The sequence below is a fragment of the Humulus lupulus genome, chromosome 2 (genome assembly GCF_963169125.1).
Source record: "Humulus lupulus chromosome 2, drHumLupu1.1, whole genome shotgun sequence".
Classification (NCBI taxonomy): Eukaryota; Viridiplantae; Streptophyta; class Magnoliopsida; order Rosales; family Cannabaceae; genus Humulus; species Humulus lupulus.
The window spans coordinates 161,509,040-161,535,436 of NC_084794.1; the positions used below are offsets into that span (position 1 = coordinate 161,509,040).

The 26,397-nt window shown below is 38.1% G+C and overlaps 1 non-coding gene and 1 pseudogene across 1 annotated transcript; one reads left to right on the plus strand and one right to left on the minus strand.

Annotated features, from left to right (window-relative positions):
* Positions 1-485: 485 nt before the first annotated feature.
* On the minus strand, positions 486-19,855 carry LOC133816386 (uncharacterized; annotated as a pseudogene).
* Positions 14,643-14,746, plus strand: LOC133820294 (small nucleolar RNA R71). Its single transcript, XR_009886713.1, has one exon. It is a non-coding gene; the product is annotated as a small nucleolar RNA R71 (small nucleolar RNA).
* Positions 19,856-26,397: the final 6,542 nt, after the last annotated feature.

The window sequence follows — 26,397 nt, forward strand, 5'->3', positions numbered from 1 at the left end:
TGCTATAATATTCAAATATTAACATTTAGTTAGAGTATTTGGTTATAAATTTGAAGTTTAATCTTATACTTTATGCATAACACTTTCCAACTGTTATGAAAATTGTTACATTTGATCAATTTATAACATTTTTAGTTCATTCTATTATATAAATCATAATTTTTTGTCCCAATTATAATATATTATACAAAACAACCATAATTATTCTAAATTCTCCCAGTAATAACATTTTGTTATTTTGTAGTATGCATTTTTAATTGTTATAAAAAAAATTTATTATTGTATTTTGATTAAAAAAATCTCAATTGATCACAAGTGTAATATTAAATAGATCAAAAATAAAAAATATTCAATATATATGATAAACCATGAGTATTTTTACATTTGAAGACAAACTACTTCAAACCATGACACTATTCATTTCAAAAGTTCTTAGTTCTAACTTGAGTTTGAAAGCCTACATAATAAAATTCTAGTCTTGCACATCTTTTGCTTCAAAAGTAAAAAACAAAAACATAACAAGATACACAAAAAATAAACCATGAAGCTTGCTCCACCCTCCAATTCATCATCCATTCCATTGTGCACTTGTCTTTGTTGTGAGGTTGATTTGCTTAGCTACACAAAAGTTTAAATAATTAATGCTTAAACATAGAGTTAATAGTAAACTAAAAGAGTACAAAAAGAAAGAAAGTTAATAACCTCATTACGACTTTATAAGCTGGCCATTCAATTACACTAACTACAACACATAGGCATGAAATGAAAGATTGAAGATGGTTGTATAATTATCATACATCAAATAGCTAGCATGGTTTTCTATGGTGTTCTTAACAGAAGAAACATGAGCACTCTGTTCTTTGAATGAGGTGCTGCTCCAAAGAAAAATTTCAATATTAATATCATTTATTAAAAAAATTGCCAGATCTGAGACAGCAAAAATTAAGGGAAATGTACATCAACCTTTTATACAAGGACTGCTTCCTGTAACTGGAACGAAATAAGAAATAACCCAAGAACCTTGGAGATAGACTATCAGAATCTGTTGATGCAGGTTCTAACTACCTTCCTGATCTCAGCAAAAGCCTTACCTAGGAACCAAAAAAGGAACAATGTTCCTGTTAAATTATTCTTGTATCTAAAAGAACCTTGTTTGTGTTTATAACAGCTAATATTTGCTTTAAAAAAATACCAGCTCTCCAGCAAGTTCGTATAAAGATTAATCGAGTGTTGCCTGCATCATGTGACCAATTCTTCTTAGAGACATCATTCGAAGAAAAAAATATCCAATTATAAATAGACTATTTTTAAAATGAAACTTATGCAAGTACCTGCAATAAGCGTAAAGCACAGTACTAGCTGGCTGCAGGACCTTCAAGTTTAGCAATCACCTAAGATATCCAAAAACAAAATATATTCACCAACTTGCATAATCCCCTCCCAATCAGCAATTTTAAGCTGCATTTGCAGTTGGAACTTTTTCATATCCAAAAGTAAAGTTTTTACGAAAATTTAATGATGCGGAAAGTGGATGTGATTATAAACCTTGTAAAAACAGCCAAAATAGAAAACTTTTCAGAAATTATGCTTCTCATATATGTAATGATTATAAAACATTATGTACAATTTAGATTTTTATGCTTTGGTCAACAAAAATTCACTCAACTAACAAATAAAATATACAACTTCTATGGAACTAAGCTGATTTTTTTATGAAGAATTAGAATTACATATCAATGGCCTAGCCACAAGATAAATTACAGAACTAGAATTAAATTAAATGATAATTGTAACGACCCAAATCCGCTATTAAGGCTTAAGGGCCTTGATTAGCGTGCCAGGAGGGCATGATGGGATTTAGGTGTGATTTTAATGATTTAAATGCATGGTTATGATTTAAAGCATGTTATATGACCATTTGTTTATCTGAGATGCATGACTATGTATGTTAGTATACATGTAGGCCCGGATCGTGTTAGAAGGGCATAATTGTAATTTTGGCCATGTTGGGCATAACTGCATTGTTATGTGATGATTGTTGAGGCCACAGTGGTATGTGGATGTATCTGTGCTTTGTGACTCGAGGCGATCCCAGTGAGCAGGCTAGCGGAAAGTGTTGACAGGAATTTATACCCAGCTCGGGGCGAGCCTGGGGGTATGAACAGGAATTCAGAGAAATAGATTGAGATTTATTTTGATGATGGGGGATAATTATTTGGTGATTTATCAGGTATTGGGAAGCAACGGGAAAATATTAGAGACACTTGAGGATTAGCGGGAATTGGGTGAATGACTAAAATGGCCCTACTTGAACAAAAGGATTTAGAATTTATAGGGAGGGCGTTTTGGTCATTTGGCTTTTGGAGATAGGTTTTTTTTTTTAGGCTTTATAGAGAGAGGGAATGCTGAAAGAAAAAGAAAAGAAAGAAGAAGGAAAGAAAGAAAAGAGAGAAAACAGGGGGGTTTTCTCAAGGAACGGTTTGTGCGTTCTTGCACCGTTCCTCTCCGTTTTTCTTGGGGAAAAGCTCGGTGGAGAGCTAGGATAGGCTGGGCATCAAGAATCTTAAGGTTATACTTGAAGATTTGGCAAGGATTAGCAAGAACACATCAATGTTTGAGGTAAGTTTTAGAGATTTTCGGTTTTAAGGGTTTTGATGGTTTGAGCTGTGTTTTGAGCTGGATTGATGGGAATCTCAGGGGATTTGTGGGCAAGCTTTGGGGGAGAGCAAGCTAAGGAGGCCTAGGGTTGATTCAAGGTCGAAATTTGCAGCAATGGTATGATTTCTAAGACTTTATCTTTGTGGTTTGCATGAATTTCTGGTTTAGGGTTGTTCATGGTAGATTTTGAGATTTGGGATAAATGATCTTGGGATTTGAGGATTTGGGATGCTTGGGATGAATGGAGAGTGTTCATAAGCTTGATTTTGAGTTTGGTAAAGATTTGGGGAAGTTTGGTTTGAGATTGGGTGAAAGAAATCGCAGAAATGCGATTTTGGGTTTTCTGGGCTGCAACTAGCGCTACAGCGCTAGTCAGTGGGCGCTGTAGCGCTAGTCCCTGTTTCTGGAGGGGTGTTCTGCTTGTAGCGCTACAGCGCCCTCTTTAGAGCGCTGTAGCGCTGCACTGTTCACAGAGGGGAATTTTTGAGTTTTGATGAGGGATTTTGACCTAGGGTTCGGGGCTTGTTTCCGCCACTTTGTTTTGGGGATTTGGGACTTCCCGGGGGCTCGGGATTGGTCCCGAGGCTAGGTATTCGGACTTGGGGTTCGGTGTTGACTTTGACCTATGTTTGTGCCTAGGTGTGCGCTAAGGCTCGAGTGGGATCGTGCTCAAGGAGTCAAGTGATTTTAACTATCGCATTGTCAGGTAAGAAAACTATAACACCCGTAGGATAGGGCGTGGGCCCATAGTATGATTGCGAGGGCGCGGCCCTATATTGCATCACATGTTAGGGTGCAGACTTAAATGAATTAATATTTGATTGCATGTTGTTGTGTTATATTATATGTGTGATTATGATGAAATGAACGGCAAGGGCCGAGTACGGCGTAGGCCGGGGCGGCCGTGGGCTGAGTACGGCGTAGGCCGGGGCGGCCGTGGGCCGAAAGTAACACCTAGCACATGGGATGCTATATTCAGGGTGGGACCCAAGGGATACATGAGTTATCCTCGCGGTGAGAACCGATACCCCAGGGCTTTGGTAAGGGTCCTGGGGCGGCATGGCCGTGTTTGCTTAGTCTAATGATTGACTTGTTTATTTGTGGATTATCTGTTATGATAAACTGTATACATTGCATATGTTATGTTCTGCATGAGTTTTCTTGCTGGGCTTCGGCTCACGGGTGCTCTGTGTTGCAGGTAAGGGCAATGACTGAATCAACCAACCATGAGTACGGAGAGCGTGAAGCGGCGCGTACATGTTTGGCCTGCCCGACTGCTTTGGTTGGGGGTTTATTTGAAAATGGCTGTAATAATCTACGATTTTATGATTTATCAACTGTAAACTTATTTCAAGATGTAAATAGTTTTCAAACCTTATTTTGGGATCCCAAATGTTTAATAATAGAAGTTTTAATGAAATGACGCATTTTCAAAGATTACAGCCTTAACTTTTAATTAGTCACACTTTGTTTCAAAACCTCAGTTAGCGAGTCCATTGCACACTGTTTGTCTTAAAAACTCACTTAGTAACGGCTCTAAGGAAGTAGGGCGTTACAATAATTAACTGCACTTCTAGTTTAGTCTAGTGCGGAAGACATCAGAAGTTATAGCTAATTTTGAGAAAAAAATTATTCTTACCTGTATGTAGTAAACTCCAGTCTGGTACCATCTACGTTGGAAGCATTCCTCAAATAACCTGAAAAGTAGAATTACACAGCAGCACATATAAAGAGAAATTAAAGAAATACTCAGTTGATCTTCCGGCGACCGAGAACAAATCTGCCCAATGTATGCCATCAATTTTTCAGGCAACACTCACTACTACGTCAAGATACTCCGGAAAATTTCTGATTAATTCACATGTCTTATCTAGAAGAGAGAAAGTTTTGGAATTAGGAATGTGATGTGTGTCGTATGGCGTACCAAATTTAACAAAGATTTTAATTACACTATCACCAATTAATTTAGTACAATGGCAAATAGAGGTCGAACCCAAGGGAACTATATTCAATTTATTATTCACAAAAGCTTAACAAAGTAAAAATGAAAGGGGGATTTTGAAATGTAAAAGTAAGAAAACGATTTATAAGCAAGAAAAGATTTATAACGATTTTAAAGAACAGTTAAGAATCATTCTCCACCTCAGACAGTCATGCATGAATATCAATAATGAATATTATTCAGATTCCCAATTAAACTATTAACCCTGCAGATAACGCTTAAGCAGTCAATTATCCCAATCTCCCTATCACAATCAATTACGGCTAAGCGCTCAATAATTAATTCTTTTTACCAAATAACAAACCTATTAAGCATACGATTCATTTAATTTAGTAAAAGCATTAACAACAGTGGAGATAGGTTAATCTAGGCAATAAATCAATGAAGCATTTAATTCATTTAACCTAGGTTCTATTCTTCATCACAATCAACAACACTTTTGACCACATCATTGATTGCAATTTATCACAAATACTTAGAACCCTAAACTATTAGGTGAATAGAAATTCTAAGATGATAATGAAATAATGTAAACCCTAATTAGTTGTACACCCTAACAAGGAATCACAAAATTCATACAATAAGCATAGAAAAATAGAATCAATTTAATATTAGGGAAATCAAGAAATAATATTCACATCTGAAATCAAACAATCATGTCTGGGTTTTGAATAACCCTTAACCTAAAAGAAACTAGCCAATCATCATGATGAAAAACAAAAATAAAACCAAAGAATAGTAGAGTTCAGAGAAGAAGAAAATTGTTAAAATATTGAATGCGATCTTCCTTCTTCTCCTGCGCTCTCCTTGAGTTTCTCTCTCTAAAATCGTATATAAAACCTCCCCTTTCGAATCTAACCCTAATCCCCTTTTATATCTCCCCTCAAATAATCAGAAAAATTGAATTTAAGTTAAAATTTAAACGCGTGCCGCGGCAGGCACTTTCCCTTGCCGCGGCAAGGAACTTCGAAAAAGCTTTGCTGGGCTGTCGTGCCGCGGCAGGGATTTTCCCTTGCCGCGGCAAGGAACTCTCTGACTTGCCTCGTAGCGGCAGGGACTTTTCCTGTAGCGGCGAGCACTCTGCTGACTTGTCTCGTAGCGGCAAGGACTTTTCCTTGTAGCGGCGAGCACTCTGCTGACTTGTCTCGTAGCGGCAAGCTCTCTGCTTGATCACACTTTCATTCTTTTTCGATTTTTTTTCTTCTTCTTTGACTTCACTCCACTGGTTAGAATCCTACAACATTATCATTTAACCAAAAACTCATCAAAAATATAGACATTATCCTCAAAAATAACGATTTAGTTTAAATGAAACAAATTAGCAAAACGATTCTAACCATCCCCAAACACACTACTTATGAACATAAAACCCTGATGAATACGAAGTAAACTTTATACAAAAATGTATTTATCAAATTCCCCCACACTTGAACTTTGCTAGTCCCTTAGCAAACCCCTAAACTCTAAACAAAATTAAAAACTAACACAACAGACGGTCTCATTGAATACGATGATTGTCTCAGAGAATTACACTAAAACATTATGCTATAATGACTTTGAATTTCATAACCATCAGATTTTCAACTCCTAAATTGATGAACTACTTGAAATTTATCTTAAATCACGAGTTATAACAATCATACTTACCAGCTCACTTGAATCAAGATTAATCCATACATGTCGTTTTATTCATTCATCATCATCATTTTTTTTTCTTTCAAACTTGCCCCTCATCAGAAAAAGAGTATATATATATATAAAGAACAACCACTGCATAAACATTAACCAATTACTCTCCACTTATATAAACACACAGAATCAAGAATCAAAAGGTCTTTATCAGCTTGTAATGTATGGCTAAGGTGCAGGGTAGATGAGAAGGATACATTTAGGCTCATTTTGCACCATAGCATACCTAATATATACTTTTTTCTATTTCTACTCTGGATCTTCCTTAACAATTCCCGCATACTTTTCATACATTATTGATCTCTCTATTTTCCCCCACACTTATTTTTATGCAAGAAATTTTTCTTTCTTTTTCTCTTTTTCTTTTAACATATTTCTCGGGGATAAATAGGAGATCTTTACACTTATCACCACATCATGTACAGAAACTCTTACTACACTTCTCTTTTTTCTTTCTTTCTTCTCTTTTTTTTTTTCACATATAACCTCTCATCCCATAGTAGAAATTTAACTAGCTAGGCCATGGTGCAATGGGCTATCGACACAGATAAAGAAAAATAAAGAAGTTTAGGGTTAAGTAATGAGTTCTCAATGAAAAAAAAAAAATATGCTCAATAAGGCTCAAAAACAGGGAACTAAGGATACATTATTAATATGGTAGGCTTGAACGGCTCAAACGATCCAAAAAAAATTGCCTTTATCATTTCCCTAATTCTGTGCACTTATGATTTCGCCTCAAGCAATCGACCAATGTGTTCTAGAGTGGCGGGGACTAAGTTTGTATATATCTATTTTTTTTTTCGACATGCATAAATCATTCCTAAAACAAGTAAGTAGCCAATCTAACTGTAATAAATCGCTATTTAAATCACAAATTCAAGTAATCATCAAAACAAGAGTCAAGCACACGAATCATAATCTATCCATCATCTTCTAGCATTCAAGTTTAGTGTCACTCATAAATTCATCATCGACCATTACATTCAATAAGACCAGCACAAGACACAAAACCAAACACACAATTATAAACAAACACAGACAAAACAAATAATTTGTTACCCATCCCCCACACTTGAATTAAACATTGTCCTCAATGGTGATAAGTACAAATTGACACAAGAAAAGAAAATAAAAAAAATAAAAAGAAAGCAAAAGAAAATAAAAATAAAAATAAATGACAAGAAAAATAGGAAAATAAGAAAACTCCCTCATTAATTGTGACTAAAGGTGTCATCCGCATCATATTGGAACTCTTCGGTGTTACCCGCTCCATCGTCATCATTATTGTCATTGGTATGGCTAGACGGCACCGGAACAGATGGAGGGTAAGGTGGAAACCACATTGGGGCCGGTGGATATCCAGACATATCCGCCCCTAAATTGGTTTGCTGCATCCTGAAGCACAAGTCCTGATAGCTAGCAAACTCCATCATTCTTTGATTGTGGGCCACCATCTCTTCATGATATGCTCGAATATCAAGACGAGCATGATAAAGTTCATTCTCCATGGTGGCAACCCGATCAGTAAGTGTCCTGGTACGGCCAGTGAGAGGCTGAACAGGTGCGTGTGAAGAAGATGCAGGTTGCGCAAAAGATGTGGCTGTGGGTTTGTCAAACCGCTGAATAGTATTCCTGTTAATGATATGCATTGGGTTTATTACCTCCTCATTATCATTCCATCGTACACCGGCCTTCTTGCATAGGTCTGTGATTAATGAAGGATGGTAGAACCCATTCTGTGTACTGGACATACTCTTCAGGATTGATGCATGAATGATCTTGCCAACGTCTATAGACTTGTTTGTTACGATGGCGTACAACAAGTTCCCACACGCCACGTCCACTGTCCCAAAGTGTTTTGTGGGGAACAATTTTTCCCCAACAAAACGGTGCCACACCTTGAGTTCATAGTCCATATATTTGGACTCCAGTTTATGAGCAGTGTCATTCTCAGTCGTCCTCCACCGCGCCCCGCTAATGCCAATGGCTTGGATAATGGCATTAGGGTCCAGATTTGATTCAGAAGCATTAAATTCGTCATTGGGAATGTCTGGCAAGCCATAGTAACGGTTAATGGCAGAGGCAGAATAGGTAACAGGAACACCCCTAACTATGACCTGTAAATTCTTGCGGTCGATTTCATTAGCATAGAACTCACGAACAATCGATACAACTGCGGGCTGTGTTTGGGCACACAGTCGTTGCCAACCCCTCTGCTCGATGATACTCATCAACCTTGGATAAGGATGATGCATGTCTAGATCAAAGCCCCGTTCTACCACCCATGCCTTCTTCTTATCAATGGCATCCTTGTAGCTTTCAAACACTTCTTTAGATGTGAATTTCCTGGCATCATATTTCACCTTGGCGGTGGAAGAAGGGCCGGCATGTTCAGTGCGTGATCTCTTGCTAGCCATTATATCACGGGCAATAATTGAGGATTAACGCCTTCAAAGTGGTAATGATTAATAATTAATGGCACAGCACAGAGCAGAAGATGTAACACGCTCAAATATGACTATTCAACTCACTGTGGCATTTCATCGAACATGTAGAGTGCACAGTTTAAAATTTAGAGATCACAAGGTTATGGCTTGATCAACTACCCCCAAGATGTAGATACACTCAATATACAAGCATTTTCACCACAGAAATCAAAATCAAAGAAGGAGATCCAACAAAACCTGTCCACTCTCAGAGGAATTAGAAGTTGATAGACCTCAATCAAAGCTTGCAAATAGAGAAAAATACCTTGAATCCAACCCAAAGATGATGCAAATGTGCTTGATGATGCTTGATCCCGAGCAAAGCCTACCTAATGAGCATTAGTCGGTAATGAAAGTAATGGGTGGCTAATGATGGTGATTTTGAGGAATGGGTATAGTGGGTGATGGAATAGGCAAGGTCTTTGGATTAATGAGGGTGAGAAGTGAGGATGAGTATGAGGAATGGGGTGATTATGTGTAGGGATTGAGAGATCAATGAAGATTAGGGCATAGGAGAGGAGGAAGAAATAAAAAGTAAGATTAGAGTTCGGTTTGTATTTGGGAGAAAGGTAGTGGTGAAAAGGTGGGTAGTTTTTAGAAGGTAAGAGGGAGAGTGATGGGTGAGAAAAGGGGAAGAAAAAGGGTATTTAGGCAGTTTCTGGGAAGTGTGCCGCGGCAAGACTTTTTATGTGCCGCGGTAGGGGGTCTCGGTCCTGAGGGGTTTCTTCACGTGCCGCGGCAGGGGTTTTTCTTTGCCGCGGCCAGTGGGTCTCGGGTCTGGTTCTTCTGGTGCGTGCCGCGGCAAGGTTTTATGTGTCGCGGCAAGAGTGCCTTTTTCTGCATATTGCCCCTTTTTTTTTTGAACGTTTTTCACGGTTTAAAGAGAGAATCAGAGTACATAAAATTGAAATACTAAATGTTCAACTTAAAAATAATAATAATAATAATAAATAAATAAAATAAAGAAAATAACTAAAACTGAAAACAATTAAGATGGCTACGTTTAACGTCGCTAGCTCGACTTAGAACTTCAATCTTCATCGACATAAACTGGGTCTTCAAGGTACATCACATGAACTTGCTCATCCTCCGCCATTGACTCATAGTAGGGCTTCAGTCTCTGGCCATTCACCTTGAAAGACTTTCCGGTACTTGGGCTTACAACTTCGACCGCTCCATGAGCAAAAACCTTGGTAACAATGAATGGACCTAACCAGCGAGACTTCAACTTCCCAGGAAAGAGTTTAAGGCGAGAGTGATACATGAGAACTTTCTGACCTTCCACAAAGCTCTTCCGAAGAATATGTTTGTCATGAAAAGCTTTGGTTTTCTCCTTGTAGATTTTCGAACTCTCATATGCTTCATTGCGTATTTCTTCTAACTCATGCAATTGAAGCATTCTTTGTTGTCCTACAGCAACCATGTCCATGTTACACTTCTTTACAGCCCACCACGCCTTATGCTCTAGCTCCACCGGTAGATGGCAAGGTTTCCCATACACCAACCAATAAGGTGACATACCGATAAGTGTTTTATATGCCGTTCGATATGCCCACAAGGCATCATCAAGCCTTGTACTCCAATCTTTCCGGTTTGGATTTACAGTTTTCTCAAGAATCAATTTAATTTCACGATTAGAAACCTCCGCTTGCCCGTTGGCTTGTGGATGATAAGAAACTGTCACCTTGTGAGTTACACTATAGCGTCGAAACAATGCTTCTATACTCTTGTTACAAAAATGAGTGCCTCAATCACTAAGTATAGCCTTAGGTTTACCAAAACGCACAAAAATGTTGGAGCGAATGAAATCCACTACTGTTTTTGAATTGTCTGTTCTAGTTGCAATCGTTTCCACCCATTTAGACACGTAGTCTACCGCCAATAAAATATATTCATAGCCGAAAGAGGATGGGAATGGTCCCATGAAATCCATACCCCAAACATCAAAGATCTCAAGAATTAAAATAGGAGTTTGAGGCATTTGATCCTTGGCCGTTATGTTACCAACTCGTTGACAACGATCACATGCCTTACAATAAGCATAAGCATCATTGAAAATTGTGGGCCAATAGAAACCGCTGTCAAATATTTTACGAGCTGTCCTCTTAGGTCCAAAGTGTCCACCACAAGCATAAGCATGACAAAAAGCAAGGATGGAACGAAATTCAGATTCCGGTACACACCTACGAATGATTTGATCAGTACAATGCTTCCAAAGATAAGGTTCATCCCATATATAGTGGCGAGCATCATGCTTGATCTTGTTCCGTTGTGCTTGTGTGAGATCACTTGGTAACTCTTTTGAAGCAAGTTAGTTTACAATGTCGGCATACCAAGGAATAACTTCTTGCATGGCGAGGAGTTGCTCATTCGGAAAATTTTCTTCTATGGGAAAATTATCTTCATCCCGAATAAGACGACTCAAGTGATCCGCCACCCTATTCTCATAACCCTTTTTATCTTTTATCTCCAAATCAAACTCTTGAAGAAGTAAAATCCACCGGATCAGCCGAGGCTTGGCTTCTTTCTTTGCCAATAGATAGCGAAGAGCAGCATGGTAGGTATAAACAATCACTTTAGTTCCAATCAAGTATGACCGAAACTTTTCCAAGCCAAAAATGACCGCCAAGAGCTCTTTTTCAGTGGTGGAATAATTAAGTTGAGCATCATTAAGAGTGCGAGAAGCATAATATATAACATGAGGAAGCTTGTCAACTCGCTGCCCAAGAACAGCGCCCACGGCATAGTCACTTGCATCACACATGAGTTCAAATGGTAACTCCCAATTCGGTGGCTGAATTATAGGAGCTGTAGTTAGAGACTCTTTTAATAGGTTGAAAGACACGAAACACTTGTCATTAAATTCAAACTTCACATCTTTTTGGAGAAGGTTGCATAGAGGTGTGGAAATTCTAGAGAAATCCTTTATAAATCTCCGATAAAACCCGGCATGCCCAAGGAATGATCTTACTTCTTTCACACTAGTCAGAGATGGTAGAGAACGAATTAAATCAATCTTTGCCTTATCAACCTCTATTCCCTTGACTGAAATCACATGACCCAAAACTATACCTTGGTTTACCATAAAATGGCATTTTTCCCAATTGAGCACAAGGTTAGTTTCAATACACCGCTGGAGTACCAAAGTGAGATTATGAAGGCAGCAATCAAATGAGTCACCATAAACACTAAAATCATCCATAAAAACCTCGATGATGTTTTCAATATATTCTGAAAAAATGCTCATCATACATCGCTGAAATGTGGCCGGAGCATTACATAACCCAAACGACATTCGTCGGAAAGCGAATGTACCAAAAGGGCATGTAAAGGTTGTCTTCTCTTGATCTTCAGGAGCTATAACAATCTAATTGTATCCCGAATAACCGTCAAGAAAACAATAATAGGGATGACCCGCTAACCTCTCAAGCATCTGATTAATGAACGGTAATGGAAAGTGATCCTTACGGGTTGCCGCATTCAACTTTCGGTAATCTATACAAACTCGCCACCCGGTTTGCATTCTTTTTGGTACCAGCTCGTTTTCATCATTCTTTACCACTGTGATTCCAGACTTCTTTGGTACTACCTGAACAGGACTCACCCATTGACTGTCTGAAATTGGGTAAATAATACCCACACTAAGGAGCTTCAGTATCTCCTTTTTCACAACCTCCATCATGGGTGGATTCAATCTCCGTTGCGCCTCACGTGTTGGTTTAGACCCTTCTTCAAGTAAAATTCGGTGCATGCACATGGAAGGGCTAATCCCCTTAATATCCACAATAGACCAACCAATGGCTGTTTTATACTCTCGGAGTACTCTCATTAATTTTTCTTCTTGACCTTGGTTAAGATTTCTTGCAATTATAATAGGAAGTGTCTCGTTCTTCCCCAAGTAAACATATTTGAGATGCTCCAGAAGAGGCTTCAATTCAAGTGTAGGAGCTTGAATAATTGATGGCTGCAATTTCTCATTAGAAATCGACAAATTAAGAAATGCGACCTTCTTAAAGGTCTTGTCAAAACCACTATTGAGTGTGGTTATGACATCCATGATCTCATGAGACAAATCTTCATCGGTCAACACAAGATGCTCTCTCAACGCAACCTCCAAATCATCTTCACTATGCAAATCTAAAACTCGTTGAGAAAGAATATCCAACACATCAAGAGAGTAAACAGCATGTACATCACTTGGATACCTCATAGCCTCAAAAATATTAAATCGAATTGTCTCCCCATCAAATTCCATGGTCAACGTACCGTCATGCACATCAATCTTAGTTCTTGCAGTCTTCATGAATGGTCTCCCCAACAAAATTGGAGTGGAGCATGGAATAGATTCATCTTCCATATCGAGAACATAAAAATCAGCCGGAAACACCAATTCATTTACTTGAACTAAAACATCTTCTATTACACCCCTGGGATAAGCATTCGACCTATCAGCAAGTTGAATAATCACCCCTGTTTCTTCAAGTGGACCAAGATTCAATGAAGCATAAATGGAGAATGGCATGACATTGATAGAGGCTCCCAAATCCAACATACACCGCTCAATTCTTTTATTACCAATAGTGCAAAGGATAGTAAAAGTACCAGGATCCTTACACTTTGGTGGAAGCTGCTTTTGTAGAACTGCGGAAACATTCTCCCCCACACTAAATTTTTCATTACCCCTCAACTTACGCTTATTAGTGCACAACTCTTTCAGAAACTTGGCATAGCGTGACACTTGTTTAATAGCGTCAAGAAGAGGGATATTCACTTCTACCTTTCGGAATGTATCAAGAATTTCCTTGTCAACCTCTTCCTTTTTAGTCTTTTTCAGTCTGCTTGGGAATGGAGGTGGAATGACAATAGTAGGCTTAGGGCTGAGTTGTGTAGGGGTGGTTGGCTTTGGAGAAACATCTTCATTAACTGAGCAATCAACTTGTGGCTTGGATGACAATTTACTAGGCAATTGAGGACTAGGTGGATCATATTGCGTCCCACTGCGCAAAGTTACTGCACTAGCATTCTCCATGGGATTCATCTCAGGTTGTGAAGGCAATTTATTTGACAGATGAGCCTCCAACCGATTATATGATGCTGCTAATTGTCCCACCTGATTCTCCAAACTTTTGATGGAAGCTTGGGTAGTTTGCTGAAATTGAAGCGTATTTGTGGCAAGGGCATTGATTAAATCCTCAGTAGAAGGTTTAGCACTTGGTAGTGGAGCAGCCTGCGGTTGTTGTGATGGTCTAGGTACATAATTATTTTGAGACCTCTGTTGTGTAGTGAAACCAGGTGGTCTTGCTGCTGTTGGTTGTTGAGCTATTTTTTTATGATTCCCATATCGAAGGTTTGGATGATCACGCCAGCCAGGATTATAAGTTTGTAAAAATGGTTCATAATACATCTGACGTAATTGACCAGGAAAATTTCCCACAGCATTAACACCCTCAGTTTCTCCCTCTACTAGAGTGGGGCACGTATCAGTAGGGTGCCCCACTACTTGACAGATTCCACATGGCCGCACCTGTTGGCCCAAAGCTAGTTGTTGTACCACTGCAATTAATTGAGCCAATTGTTGACCCAGCTGATTAGCATTAAAGGTGCTCACTTCATTAGCTAATTTGGGCGGTGGAATAGGATCTTGACGAATGCCAAACTGTTGTGAGTTAGCAGCCATATTAGAAATCAAGCTCCTGGCTGCAGCATGAGTCTTATCAACTAGTGCACCCACACTGGCTGCATCGATCATACTCCTATCCAGTGATTGTAATCCTTCATAAAAGTACTGAATGAGGAGCTGTTCACTTATCTGATGATGAGGGCAGCTAGCACACAACCTCTTAAATCTCTCCCAATACTCATACAAAGACTCTCCTGTATACTGCCTTATACCACAGATCTCCTTCCAGATGCTTCCAACTTTAGATGCCGGAAAGTATCGTTCTAGGAACATAGTCTTCATACCATTCCAAGTTTCAACAGTACCAGGTGGAAGATAGTACAACCACTCTTTAGCTGCATCCTTTAGAGAGAAAGGAAAAGCTTGCAGCTTAATCTGTTCCTCAGTCACTGCAGCGGGTTTCATACTAGAACAGACAATATGAAACTCCTTCAAATGTTTATTCGGATCCTCACCAGGAAACCCATGGAAAGAAGGCAATAAGTGGATGAGGCCCGATTTCAGCTCAAAGTTTACATCCAACGGTGGATATTGGATGCATAGTGGTTGTTGGTCAAGATTTGGCGCTGCCAACTCTTTCAATGTCCTTTGCTGAGCCATTGTTCTATAGGATCGAACTGAATCGTCAGAATCAGATTCGTTGTCATACGGTAATGGAACTTTAACAGGATTTTCTTGCGGAGCAAGAAGTTGAAAGAGCGGATTATTAGTAATAATTCTTGAAGACCGAGAAGCTGACGATGACTCAAGATACTGCTTGATTGCGTCCAACCTGTTCTGAGTGTCTTCGTCAGACATATAACTCTGAGATACCAAGAGAAATCAAGTTAGTAAAAGTAAACCAATATGAATAATAAAAAGAATTAAATAGTTCCCCGGCAACGGCGCCAAAAATTTGATGCGTGTCGTATGGCGTACCAAATTTAACAAAGATTTTAATTACACTATCACCAATTAATTTAGTACAATGGCAAATAGAGGTCGAACCCAAGGGAACTATATTCAATTTATTATTCACAAAAGCTTAACAAAGTAAAAATGAAAGGGGGATTTTGAAATGTAAAAGTAAGAAAACGATTTATAAGCAAGAAAAGATTTATAACGATTTTAAAGAACAGTTAAGAATCATTCTCCACCTCAGACAGTCATGCATGAATATCAATAATGAATATTATTCAGATTCCCAATTAAACTATTAACCCTGCAGATAACGCTTAAGCAGTCAATTATCCCAATCTCCCTATCACAATCAATTACGGCTAAGCGCTCAATAATTAATTCTTTTTACCAAATAACAAACCTATTAAGCATACGATTCATTTAATTTAGTAAAAGCATTAACAACAGTGGAGATAGGTTAATCTAGGCAATAAATCAATGAAGCATTTAATTCATTTAACCTAGGTTCTATTCTTCATCACAATCAACAACACTTTTGACCACATCATTGATTGCAATTTATCACAAATACTTAGAACCCTAAACTATTAGGTGAATAGAAATTCTAAGATGATAATGAAATAATGTAAACCCTAATTAGTTGTACACCCTAACAAGGAATCACAAAATTCATACAATAAGCATAGAAAAATAGAATCAATTTAATATTAGGGAAATCAAGAAATAATATTCACATCTGAAATCAAACAATCATGTCTGGGTTTTGAATAACCCTTAACCTAAAAGAAACTAGCCAATCATCATGATGAAAAACAAAAATAAAACCAAAGAATAGTAGAGTTCAGAGAAGAAGAAAATTGTTAAAATATTGAATGCGATCTTCCTTCTTCTCCTGCGCTCTCCTTGAGTTTCTCTCTCTAAAATCGTATATAAAACCTCCCCTTTCGAATCTAACCCTAATCCCCTTTTATATCTCCCCTCAAATAATCAGAAAAATTGAATTTAAGTTAAAATTTAAACGCGTGCCGCGGCAGGCACTTTCCCTTGCCGCGGCAAGGAACTTCGAAAAAGCTTTGCTGGGCTGTCGTGCCGCGGCAGGGATTTTCCCTTGCCGCGGCAAGGAACTCTCTGACTTGCCTCGTAGCGGCAGGGACTTTTCCTGTAGCGGCGAGCACTCTGCTGACTTGTCTCGTAGCGGCAAGGACTTTTCCTTGTAGCGGCGAGCACTCTGCTGACTTGTCTCGTAGCGGCAAGCTCTCTGCTTGATCACACTTTCATTCTTTTTCGATTTTTTTTCTTCTTCTTTGACTTCACTCCACTGGTTAGAATCCTACAACATTATCATTTAACCAAAAACTCATCAAAAATATAGACATTATCCTCAAAAATGACGATTTAGTTTAAATGAAACAAATTAGCAAAACGATTCTAACCATCCCCAAACACACTACTTATGAACATAAAACCCTGATGAATACGAAGTATAACTTTATACAAAAATGTACTTATCAGAATGGCTATCTGATTCTTGTTCACACTTTGCCTGCACGTAAATTACACATGAACAAATACATGAAATTCTAGTGTGATCACACATAGGTAGCATGAACAGTCTTGACCAGTAAATAATTAACGAAGGGCACCAGGAAGTAAATTTCAGATTTCATTCCACAAAAATACCTAGTTAACAAACTAGACATGTTTTGCAGCCAAATTAATTTTCATCAACTATTAATTGATTCTCATACATTTTAACTATTTTTACTAACTACAGAAATATCACATGCACATCTGAAAATACCTTAAAACCTGCTCCTTGGATCACTTCATACCTTAACTAGGGTTAAAAGAGGCCTAACAAATAGAAGAGGTTCTAGACTTCAACTATGAAACATGACATAGCAGCACTGACAAAGATAGAGAACTAGGGTAACCAAGTTAGCAAAAAGACCCAGTAATGTTTTGCTTAACAAGACTACTATAAACATTACTCCATTTTAGATAATGGCCAAAAATAGAACCATTGTACTTTTGAGGTAATTTTATTCTCATTGAATGTACCTAGATATTTCTGCATCAAACACCCTAAAGAGAAGCCACTCCAAACAGTAAGAAAAATGAGGCTTCTCTGCTGATAACTGAGCCAGCCTCAAAGCTTCTTCGTGTTTGTCCCTCTGAATACAAAATCAGAATTAAGTACAATATCTTCAATAAAGATCAGGAATAACAACAAACAAAATTAAAAAGCTGCAAAGCAAACATAATATAATTTTGGTAACCAGAGGCAATTCATAGACACTTATGTAATAACGCCCCAAACCAAACACATATGCTTGAAACTAATCTAACAAAGGGCTTCAAGTCATATTCCAACCTTGTAGGCTAGTAATTAAGCGCATGAGCTGACATCTTCTTTTCAAATTTCAATAGAAGGTAGACAATATTATATATAGTACAAGAGAATTCCATAATTGGACAGTAAAAGAAACATTGGACCTTCACTTTCATATAAAGGAAAGAGAAAAAAATAGTACCTGAAGAAGATGCCTTAAAAGGCAATGCAATATGGTTTGAGCTTGAGGAGTTGGCTCAAAACACAGAAACTCTGTACAAGCTGAAAATGACATTCTCTAGGAAACACTGACAACAACACCGGCATTTGGAAGAAGCCCCAAAGGATATACCTCACGATCAAATTCCAGATTTGGATCCAACTAAAGAATAATGTTGGGTCACTTCACAAATTGGAATACATAGACAAAACTATAATGATTGCCCAAATTACTTTGGCAGACCCTCAATTTGAAAAAAGTAAAAATAATTTCATAACTTACAAAACATTATTATGTTTCTTTTTAAAAAGAAAAATGATTTTCCATTAAAAAAATAAAATAAAATAATACTTGACTGAATACAGAAGCCAGCAATTTAGTAGCTAGTGACCTCACCTTGAAAGGAACTAAAATTGCACACTAAGGGAAGGGGGAAATTGAAAAATAAGGAAAAAAAATGCTAACAAAGAAGATAAGCTTTTATTATATGCAAAACCTGTGGCTTCTAGCACCAAAGAATACGTACCTGTAAGAAATCCTCCCGCTTAAAAGGGTCAGCACCCAAAGAGGGATACCAAACCTGTAAAAATAAACTTCCAACCAGAATAAATATTAGACAAGTAAAAGAAATAGAATTAAAGCTGAAACTCATTAAGCAAAAAAGATCTTACAAAATATCAGAGATAAGATATTGAACTTGATGACTCATTACCTGCATCCCTCTATGTCCATAATCAAACCAAGATACTTCCTCAATTAAATTAGTTTTGTCCTCTAATCGACTGCAAGTAACCCAAAATAATTCAACAGAATCAGTTAGTTCCCTTTCATGCCCATCATCCAAATCAAGAAGAGAAAGCTCCCCATTTACTCTCAATATCAAACACCTAAAATGCAAATGTTCGTTATAACTACGTATATAGCTATCTGCAGACAATTCAATATCATTTAGACCAGCAATACCTAGTAGGCTCTCTTGCCAGGTAATCAGAATTAGAGCTAGCATGATTATTTGAAATACAATCTCTTGGAAGCTGATCAGGGATGAAGCACATTGATGCTAGATGGCTCTTTGCAGTCATTATCGAAAGTTCTCGTACTGTAGAAAGTTTTTTGTCATTTTATCACTTAAAAATGTATGAAGAATATAATCTTTACAAAATCATTCACATACAGAATGCAAGTTAAATAAAAAGCATTCGACTATCATCAAATAGGTATTAATTTGAAGGGAATTTTAAAAGTGAGCAACTGAAAAGAATTCTTTACCTGTAAATCTGGAGTATTAGATAGTGTTAATTCACCAACTAATTTTACATGGAATATATGGACATCAAATGGGCAATAAGTGACTAGTATATACTCTTGCTAGACATCCATCACCATTGGTCTGGCAAGCAATGATTTTCAACAAAGCAAGGAGCTCTGATCAAGATGATATCTAGGGTAAAAAGCAATTCATACCTGTAATCATACCAACAGTAAAAACAATTTAGTTGAGCAAGATTAACCTCCCACCCAAAAGAACAAAAGAAACAGCTCCACATCACAAAAAAAATTAATAGAATGAAATTTAATTTGAATAGCTATCTCGCGTGTTAGAGGAGTCAATGTAATTGCAAACAACAACATTCTGCCCCATACATAATAAACCTTAACACTGAATCCTTTGTTCCTGCGTAACATCGCCAAATACTCGCCACTTCCTTAAACAAATATCATATATGATTAACCCATGCAAACCAGCAATAGCTAAATACATTCCATCTTGGCTAGCCGCCACATGTTGAACTGGCCAATTTTGAGAGATATATGATACATGAACAAAGGCAAAACTATGTTCGTTAGTATTCTGAGTGGTTAACATAGCCTCTGTCAAGGTGCACTAACTAACTCAATTACAGAATTGAAAAAGGATTTCCTGAAATCAGGAAATTTGGAAGAGCTATTTGCAGAATCTAGAAACTTCCAAGTCCATGCAATACACGAATAAGGATGTGCCAGTAATCAGATCAGAGTAGAAATACAAACTAAATTGAATGGATCTTTACTACTGAAAATCTGTCCATATAACGGTGTCAATTGAATGGTATTTTGATCACAATGAATAGACAGTAAGTGGCATAAAATAAGACAATCACATGGTATTACCCACCCCCACCCCCATGCCACACACACATCACACATACTGCAAAATGTGGATACAACTAATCCTCATTTTCACCCAAAATAATTAAAGAAATTATTAATTAATTTGAAATTGATCCAGTTCTCTGTCAATTTCATGTAAAGAGTTGTAGCTAGAATTTACAAGATAAAAATTAAATGTGTGTGCAATGCAATTTACTAACCTCTATATGTTCCAATTATATTCCATGCAAAAAATGGACCCAAGTCACTTTCTTTTTTTCCTCTGAATAACCACTGCAAGAGGCAAATGAGGTGAATTCAGCAAATTCACTCAAATTTCCATCCATATTTTAAATGCATATTTCTGAAGAAAAAAAAAGAAAGAAAGAAAGGAATTTTCTCCCTCCTTTTCCTGCCAGAAACTATTTCAAAGGAAATTTTACATTTGCATACTTACCGAAAGGAAAGGGAAAGGGAAATGAGAGCAGCTAAATTTCTAAAAGGAAGTTCATTAAATTAAAACTGGCTTTCACATGACAGATACATTTCTTAAAAAAAATATTGCTTTTAGTTGTCTTCTTGCATAAAATGGAAGGTACAATTTATTAACTTCTGTATTGTCTACTCCAATTTATGAACCAAGAACAAAACTCAATGTGAATAAATACGAGCTACTTTCAATAAGACTACATGGCAAAGCCAGAAAAACACATCAATGACAAAGCTAATGAACCTCCTCTTCTACGGTTTTGTGCAACAGAGATGAGTATGTTATTAACTAATTTTGCTGATAAAATTTATAGCTTTTAGTAAAATACTCTAGCACCTCAGAGTTCTTGCAATTTGTATTTCAATAATATCTCATTCTCCTCCTACTCTCCTCATTGCAGCAGAGTTATAACTTAATAAAAAGCTAAAGAAACTTTGGAGTAAACACAAATACAGATTTCCCCCAGTCATAACTTTCTAAAACGTATAAATAATTTCACTGAAATATAATCTCTAATCTCTTAGTGTGTACACTGACTAAGAGAAACATTGAACAAAACTAATAACCACTACCCAATTCAAATTGTAATCTTTATAGCTGATCAAACTATTCATAAACTTTTTTTTAAAATAAAAGTAAGGCAATAATCTCAATACCAACCTCATCGCCCCAAGAATGAGCTCTTTCTCGCAAGGGTCTGACACTAGCCACCGGTTGCAAAAGCAGTAATGCAAGCCAAAATCCAAAGACGACCCAATTCAATAAACCTAATCTCCTCTTGGAAAAGCACCCAAAACCCAAATTTCTCTTGGCCACCATATCAGAATCCAGGTATCCCCCCCCCCCCCCCCAAAAAAAAAGAATCAAACCCAAGATAGTTTGACCTCGGAGCTTAGTCATTGCAATCGAAAACAAATAATCAAAGACAATAGGAAGAAACCCATTAGAGTATAAAGTTAAGGTTTAAGATACATGGAAAGGAAAGGAAGATTGAAGCCAAATAGGTTCTGCCAAACAATAACCAAATACACCCATAGAAGCCATCACCCATAAAAAGGAAACGAAAAGGAAGTATGTACAAACCCATCAGTTATTTTAGCTTTATTTAATAAATTAAAAATTCCCAACACCCATCAGTTGGAAACGAAAAGGACGTACAAACATATACATATAAATATATATATAAAGAAATAAAGTAACTTACAGTGAAAAAGATGTTTAGCGAGAGTTTCATGGGGCATAAACTCGGCCACGAGCAACCTCTTATCTCCTTTGCAGCAACACCCAATCAGATTGGCTAATCTCTCACTTCTAAGACTCCCAACTGCCGTTGTGTGCTCCGGAAGCTCGTACCGACGTCGTGAGGCAGAGATAGACGAGACGAGATGAAAGTGAGAGAGCATAAGTGTGTGAGAGAGAGTGAATGGAGGAGAATAAGCTTTGCAAATGAGTGTAAGAAAGAGAGGCAGATAGGCGGCAATGGAGGCTGAGAGAAATTGTTTGGGTATCTTAGGTTTAGGGATTCAATGGAGGCTGAGAGAAATTAGACCCATAATTTTTTCATTTGGCGCCTAGGTATATTTCATATGGCGCCAAAAATTTTCTTCCGTGTCTTATTCCACTGTAAAAAATGATCTGTGTTTTTTTAATCTATTAATAACACTTTTAAATATGTGTCATTTTTTACTGTAATATATACTAAAAATTGTTGTAGTGGATTAAGACTATCATACTTGTGAAAGTGTTGCAAGTAGTGACAAAGTAAAGGACCTGATTATGGGATTATAGTCAGGTTTGCGGGATTAGTATCCTGAGGTATTTGAATAAATTTTGAGGGCGAAATTGTGATAAGGAGGGGATAGTTGTAACGCCTCGAATTTGATATAACGACTAAGTGCCTTGAGTATAGTGCCTGAAGGGCTTAATTGGGATTTTATGAAAGAGTAATGGATTTTGTGCGTGATGATGTGTTATAAATGAATTATGTGGTAATGTGATTAGACAATCATGTTTGTGTGTATTAAATATGCATGTGGGCCCTTTTTATGAATAGGGCGTGTTTGTAATTTTGGCTCGTTGAGGGCATATATGTAAATATGCATGTGTTATGAGTGAGACCCCAGTGTTATGGGGATATATTTGAGATGTGTGGTCCGAGACGATCCTATGGAGCAAATTAGCGAAATAGTCACAACGAGGTCATATACCCGGCTCGGGGTGAGTCTATGGATATTTTGAGAATTTGGCATGTGCCTGGGGTTTACTGGGTAACGGGTAATTATTTAGTAATTATTTTGGTACGTCGAGATTAAATGGGGATCTATGGGAACACTCGAGGAATTAGCGAGATGTGGCAAATTACGGGATTGCCCTTAGTGGCATTAAAGGACTAAATATAGACTTAGGGCATTTTGGGTATTTTACAGCTGGGGACAAACTTAAGCAAACCTAAACTCTAGAACTGACCAGAAAATAGAGAAAAGACACAACATCTTCTCGGCTCTCTTTCTCTCCCTCACGGTTCTCTCTCTCTCAAAAGGCTAAGGGGAATTTTGTTACCGAATTCAAGGGAAGAAGGCTTGAGGATACAAGGAATGTAAAGCCTAAATTGGTTGGGGTTTAGTTGAGGATAAGAATTCTCAGTAAGGTAAGGGTTTATATTGATTTATGATTTAGTTTCTAGCTGTGTTGACCCTCGATTTGGTCAATGACATGGAGTCAGATTAACGACAAACAAACAGAAAGAATCAAGAATGGAATCAAATGGTAAAGAAATGACACAGATGATTTATAGTGGTTCGGCCCCAACAATGTGGTAACAACCTACGTCCACTTAGTGCTATTATTGATGTTGAATCCAAAAGTTGTGATCAAAGAACTAGGGTTCTTGAGTTTCACCAACCTTGGGAGAATTACAACAAAACGATGGATAATCACTCTTACCCTCTCTCTATGAGTCTATCGAAAAATAGGTTCAAAAGTCCTTTCCTTGAGCCTTCCTCTACATATTTATAGGCTCAAGGGGGGTTACATGGGCTAATGGGCCTTAATTATCCTTAATATTAGCGTATCAAGGCAATAAAGAGGCAATAATCAATGTAGTTATTACAAAATTATAATCTTTTAAGGAAATAAACCGAAGTATGCGACCAGTCTAGTCGCATCTAATCGTGAGGTTTGATGAAACAACAGGGAGCCGGTCGATAGGCGAACAGCACCTCTTCATTTTGACGCTGCCACGTGTCATCCACGTGTGAGAAATTCTTGTCACGTCATCAGCAGCCATTTTTGGGTAACACATTTGCCCCCCAAGTTTATTTTACTGGGACTAGCATAAAGTAAACATAAGAAACTGACCCTTTGTGTACCCCACCAAATCTGTTGGAGTCGCCCATGCCTTCTCAAGAAAAGTAACCAATCATGTCCAATCAAGTCTTTTCGGTTTCCCAAAAAAAATTCTGACGGCTATTGCGTTTCCCCATGCTTTGAAAAAAGTAATTCCATGATTACCTCTTTTACAGTGCCAAAATCAATATAAATAATTCCCCCAAGATCATTTTTTACTTTTTACTTTTCACTTATCTTCTCTTCTTCAAGAACTCTGAAGAACAGAGCCAAACAAACCCAGAAAATTTCACCGCTGATCCAAGGAACTTTTGCTCAGACGTTCAAAACGCTCGTGTTCGTACTCTAACTTTTATTCAAGTAAGTTTCCCAAACCTTTCAGTCGTTTGAGATACCATGCAATACCTGTTTCATCTTCGTTTTGTATTCTGACTTTTTGAGCACTTTCGACTCTTTTTGAGAAATTACGTCAGGGTAGATGATTATACTGATCTGTTTTTGATAGGGAAGTGAAATAATGCTTTGTAGGGGTTAGGAACCAGTTTGGTAGTTAGAATATTTAACTTAGGGCATGAAATCGAAGTAAAAATTTGATTTCTGAGCATGTAGAAAAAACTGGGTTTTTCCCGCCCTTTCAGAGTCGAAAATCACTTCTGCTTTTTAATCCGTTTTCCAAACGGTTCGCTTTAAATATAGTGTTTTTTGTCAGAATGCTGCTGGTCGTATAAAAGCTTAACTTTTATACACGAGCAGTGTTATTCCAACTTTTAAATACAAGTTTTTAGGCCATATATACTCATCTCCCCCTTTTCTGTTTGCAGATTTTCATGCAAGATCCGTGGGGAGGTGAGAGGCCTATCGATGATGACTTGTTGGCCCAATTGCTTGAGGATGAGGAGCAACCATCGTTGTTAATCCCAGAGATCCCTTTTTCTCGTGTCATCCCAAACACTCCATCGACCCCGCCTCAAAACATGGGTCGAGTAAAGTCCAAAGCACAGAAAAAGAAACCTCCCACTCCTTCAAACCAGCCTGCTCCTCAGGCTGAAATTCCTTCAACCAGTGGTCGAGAAGGAAATACCCCCGACCCAGAAATCCAAACTCAAGCCCAACTCCGAAATGTCATTCGACCAAATGTCGAATGGTATGTTTCCCCTCTAAGCTGAATCACAGTTAGGATGATTTCCAATTACATCAGGAAGTATGGACTTCCTGGGGTAACCTTTGTCCAACCCACCCGAGACCAGCGGGAAAACCTGCCTGGAGGCGCCTTCAGCACCTGGTCGAGGCATCATATTGAGGCAGGAGTGATCCTGCCTCTCCATCCTTTCTTCCAAGGAGTGGCCAACTATTTTGGGGTCGTTCCTTTCCAAATAACCCCAAATGGGTATAGAATGCTCTCTGCACTCTATATCCTTTATAGTCATAAGAAGTGGCCTGTCCCCACGCCACACGAGGTCAACTACCTGTTCGACCTAAAATCCAACCCCAACCAAGAAACGACCAGGAAACGACCCGCACTTTCTTGAGTGATACCACTTTTATATCCAATGTGGGGAAGTACCATTTAGAGTACTTTCTGACCATCGACATGGTTGCCAACAACCTAGCCTTCACTCAAGGAGGTAATATCTTTGCTCTCCTGGTTGTTTATTTTCCTTTAATTCTTCCTGCATTCCCCTTAGAGATTTAGTGTATTTCAGGTCCATGGCTGCGACCGGCTCCCACTCCAGACATGGAAGTCCGATCAGCACTCTTGGCCAGCATGACTGATGTAGAGAAGAGTATCAAAAAGCTGGTCACAGAAGCTCACCTGAGGCTGGTCGAGCTTCTGGCACCTCACTAGGATGTGAGGGAGTCAACAGCGGGGATGGCCACTGGCGAGGAGATTCCCGAGCAGCACCCAGATGTGTCACAACCTCAAAGGAGGAGGATGACTGGAGTAACAATCAGGGAACCCTCCAGCAACCCGGGAGCTGCTGCTCCCCCTGCCCCACTGGGAAAGGGAAAAAAGAAAGCTACCGAACCCTGTGCACCCATCAACAAGTCCTCAGATGAGAACGGTACTATATTCTCAATCTTAGATAGTTTTCCAATTCCTTGTTACTTATTTGATGGGGACGACAACTTTAAGTACACTCCAAACTTAGGTTCAGATTTCTTCCAAGCAGTAAGTGAGGGTAGCAGTAGTTTAGTAAGTAATGTAGCGACCAGTAGTTGTAGCATGGGTACTGTAACGACCCAATTTAGCTAATAAGGCTTAAGGGCCTTGATTAGCGTGCCAGGAGGGCATGATAGGATTTATGTGTGATTTGATGAGTTAAATGCATGATTATGATTTAAAGCATGTTATATGACTATTTGTTTATCTAAGATGCATGGCTATGTATATTAGTATGCATGTAGGCCCGGATCGTGTTAGAAGGGCATAACTGTAATTTTGGCCATGTTGGGCATGACTGTAT